Consider the following 4,969-nt stretch of genomic DNA (forward strand, 5'->3'; position numbering starts at 1 on the left):
TCATCCTGGGGCAAAGTTCTTAACCCAAGGTACTACTTCCAGGTTAGCGGAGTCTGTGACCCAAAGTGTTTGTAACCCAAGGTACCACTGTATATCCCACCTTTTCTCCAAGGAGCTGAAGGTTGTGCTTATAACTTTGCCCCATTTTATCCTCATAACAACATAGTTGGGCAAGTTAGGCTGACAAGTGTTGACTGGCTTAAAGTTGCCCAGTGAGCTACATGACTGTGGATTTGAACCCTAGTCTTCCAGGTCCTATTTCAACACTGATGCATGACAGGTTTCACAGAGACACAAGGGCAGAAGGAAGAAGAAGAAGAAGAAGAAGAAGAAGAAGAAGAGTTTGGATTTGATATCCCGCTTTATCACTACCCGAAGGAGTCTCAAAGCGGCTAACATTCTCCTTTCCCTTCCTCCCCCACAACAAACACTCTGTGAGGTGAGTGGGGCTGAGAGACTTCAAAGAAGTGTGGCTAGCCCAAGGTCACCCAGCAGCTGCATGTGGAGGAGCGGAGACGCGAACCCGGTTCCCCAGATTACAAGTCTATTGCTCTTAACCACTACACCACACTGGAGTTATGAAGATTATAAAAGCCTCTCCTAGTAGGCTTGTGTTCCTTTCCAAGAACCTCTAGGGAATGTCCGAGTACATCAGCAAATTAGAGAGTACAGATAAATTGGATTTCATTTGATTTTTCTCTTTCCATCTGATGTATGGGAAAGGAAGGACTGAGTAATTGCAGTGAGAAGATCCTTTAATTAAAGTAGGTGGTGCTATTTACTATGTGCCAGAATTAAAAACTGATTCACAGTGGGTGTGTTCTGGAAGCCATGAAAGTCTAGATAACCTGATCTGAGAAAAATAATGAAGGTGACTTCATTCCCCCACCCCTTCTCATGCCCAGCTCAGTGGTTGGGTCTACATTCTGATTAATCAGTGTGGTTTGTAGTTTATCACATGTTCACTCTGTGCATAGCATCTTTCTGCATACTTGGCATCTCTAAATTTATACTGTATATTCTTTCATAAAATGTGTATCAAAACAGATAGCATGGAATTTTCTGTGTTGTAAAACATTTTGATGTTTGTGATTTTTTCTTTTTTGTCAGAGTGGCCTCATGGAGATAAAAATCTCACTGTCTCTGTCTCTGTCTCATTCCCTATGTGTATGAATGAGTAAGCGAGAAGATGGCATATTGCACAAAAGCATTGGTGAGCAGGTATTACCATGAACCCATTGTTAAACCTACTCTGACTTTAAATGATGTAGTCTTAGGAGCCTAAGTAATTGTCTTTTGAAGTTGAAGTACATGTTTTTGAATTAAATGCATTGCAGGGGTTACTTTCAGCTTTTTTAAATTAATCCTATGCACATTTACTTTGGCATAAATCAAGCTGGCTTAGTTCCTAATATATATCAACCCAAGGAAGTTCACAGAAAGTTTCTCGTCCCTTTCTCCCCTCTGCAGTGACCTGCCCAGCCGCTGAAGAACCTCTTTGGAGGGCCAGAGGCCTTCTGAGGGGTGTAAAGGGCTGTTGAGGAAAGGGGAGGATTGCCCAAAATTGGGCTTGGAGCCTAAGATAAGTTTACTTCAGGAAATTTATAGAAGTAAAGGTTTGTAGCCAATGTTAGTTCTATGAAAAATAGATTAATTGAATATAATGAAACTAAGTTCATTAATTTCAATGAGTTTACCTACCAGAGGCTTTTGGGGAACCACAGGTGACTGCAGGGTAGAGGAAGTAATAGAAAATTTCTGTGAATTTATTTTGGGATCTAAGCCATTGAAGACAGTGGAATGTATTTCTGAGTAAACATAAGGTTGTCATGCAATTTCCAGGCGTGGTTATTTGTCATTTGCCATTAATTATGGTTATTCTTATAAGTGCTTTCTTTTCCATGGGGAAAATTTCTTTTTGGACAATGTTTTTAAATCACCAGCACAAAAAAGAGACTGATTTTTCTGATTGTATTAGAAGCCCTACTGATTCAGAAGAAGAAGAAGAAGAGTTTGGATTTGATATCCCACCTTTCACTCCCTTTAAGGAGTCTCAAAGCAGCTAACATTCTCCTTTCCCTTCCTCCCCCACAACAAACACTCTGTGAGGTGAGTGGGGCTGAGAGACTTCAAAGAAGTGTGACTGGCCCAAGTTCACCCAGCAGCTGCATGTGGAGGAGCGGAGACGCGAACCCGGTTCCCCAGATTACGAGACTACCGCTCTTAACCACTACACAACACTGGCTCTCAGAATGCACAGAGAATGTAAGGTTACATAAAACCTGTCAATTTCCGTGTACATATTGACAGGAAATTGAAATAATTAAAATGAATGAATAATCCAGTGTGAAGAACTACTTTTAACACCATGGGACTTTGGAGAAGGAAAGTTGGATGATCATATTAATTAACAAGACTACTATCTATAAACATCTATGGGAGGAACACATCAATAAATATTTTACAGAAAAACCATTTATTTGGTACAATTCTAGAACAGATAGAGCCTATGGATATTTTGATAATTTTTGCAGTTTCCATACTAAATTTAACTCTGAATTAATCTTCGACATTGAATTTTATTATTGAAATACAAAGTAATGTTAACAATTTTTTGTGGTGGGGCGGACACATGCCTCTTCACTTAATTTCTGTGGGTAGCCTCTTTGCAGAGTCAGTTTGCTGATGAGAACACAATGGAGTTAAGGGTGTCTTTATAATATACAAATTGAACATATTGGACACTAGCAGACTCCAAATGCAGGTTGTATGAATTATTCTTTTTTCTGTAATCTTTTTCTTCTTTTATTTTCTAATATACAAAAAGCAATCATAACAATAATAAAGAGAAAGAGGCATGTTCAAAGCAAGAAAGGAAAGGAAGGATATGAGAAGAGGAGTGGTAGTATTCCAAAAATAGCATTATAGTTCCAGACAATTGTCCTTCATAAGCATATTATCCAATAATGTTTTTCCATAGGAATCCATGAGAAGAGGGAGGCTGCCAATCATTTTCTTTTAACTTTAATGTATTCAATAAATGGATGCCAAACATTATAAAATGGACTGCGTAGGGTTTGTGTATATTTTGTCAACTTTTCCATTAAAGCAATGGTCCAGATATAGAGGTACCAATAGTTTTGCAAGTCTCCTGCAGTTGACTTCCACTGTTTGGCAACTGTGAGCCTGGGTGCTGCAAACAGAAGTCCAAGTATATAAATTTAATTAAAGAAATTAAGTAGCCCTTTACTAGAAACCTCTGTTTACGAACCATTGAAAAAGGATAATAGGACCATCATTAGGTCCGTAAATAAAGTTAGGGGTGTAAAACTAGCCTATTTCATAAAATATTTTCTTCCAAAAAGACTAAATAACAGGGCAAAACCACCACATATAGAATTATATATCCATTCACCCGCACCCTCTCCAGCAAACTGGGCTTGTCATTTTAGCATGACTGTTATTCTCGGACTAGATTCTACCAAACAATATCTGCACCCTCCATCCCGCAGCTGCATCCTATTTTTAACTCCCTAGCTCTGACTACTTTCTCTCTGCCCAAATTCAGATTTTGATGGGACCGACATTACACTGGCAGAAGAGATATTTGCAGTTATTAAGGATAATAAAACTCTTTGTCTCTCGTCAGGTTCAAAGTTGCAGAAAACTAAAAGGAATGATGCATTCACAATAAGCCAGACAGCCACATTTTTAACATATGTTCTATTTCTATAATAAATCACATCTAAATATATTCAGTGTAAGTAGCATTTCAAAAAGAGAAAGGTTATTTGTTATTGAAGTTAATGGTTTCCTTTTTCTTTTCTCTGCTTTTTCATTACAGGCGGCCAGTACAGCCTGATACTCTGTGTATTTACTCAAGCCCTGCTGAGTTCAATGGAGCTAACTGCCATGTATGTTTAGGACTGCAGCCATGAAGGCCCATGTAGTGTTTGTTTACCCAGCAGTCAACTGAGCTGCATAAGGCTTATTCCTCAGTAATTGTGCGTAGAGAAGTGTGCCCTAATCAACACAGGGGGCTTAACTTTTTGAGAAAACATACATACAATCAGATTCCACTGCTGAAATTCTTAGTGCTTTCTGTAGGAAGTAAGTCCCTCAGAACTAATCACAAACCATAGAAAGGTAACCAAATGGAGTTTAGCTGGTTCTTTTTAATAAATATAATTGGGGACCAAGAACAGCTGGGGTGAAAGCTATTGAACAAGACTCCTTGGAATGTACACTGAGTTTTTTAATATACAGAAACATTTAACAAGAAATATGAATGCCACCACAGTACTTCCTGGTTTCTTTCTTACAGCAGGTAAGAGTGTAAAACAGAGTAACATCTCATTTACTTTTAATAATATAAAAATCAAAACATCCTGCAGAACAGGGGAATTGGGATTTAGTCATTCTTGTGTTTCAAATCACAAGATAGCATATATAACATTTTGCAAAAAGCAATGTGACATGAGTAGAACTTGTAAAGGCTCCCATATAGTAGGTAGCCTTGTGTACACTTATTTGATAACTTTATGGAATACAGTAGAACTTCACTAAGTAAACTTAGACTCAGGCTCGAATATTATTTTAATTGTGCAGTGCTGGTCAAATACATGTTCAGAATTTAAAAGTGTATTGTCAGTAGTAGTAGTTAAATTCTTCTTCTTCATCATCATCTGCACAACTACAGACCATGGAAGTTACAACAACTGGAGGGCCACAGCTGCTCCACCTCTGCCCTAAAGGACAGGGACAAGATTGTAGGAGGTCTGCCTTACTCTGCTGGGTTGCCCCTAGAAACCCTCACCTTAAACATTTTCCTCTGGTTGCACCAGGATGGCACTCAGCATCTAAGTAAGATTATTATTTAGAATTATATGTTTATTTATACCCCGCCTTTTCCCCTGACGGACTCGGGGCATCTTACAGATTAAAAAAAACCTGGGTTTCTAATTTTTGT

Source organism: Podarcis tiliguerta, assembly GCF_965153285.1.
Source record: "Podarcis tiliguerta genome assembly, chromosome: 7".
Classification (NCBI taxonomy): Eukaryota; Metazoa; Chordata; class Lepidosauria; order Squamata; family Lacertidae; genus Podarcis; species Podarcis tiliguerta.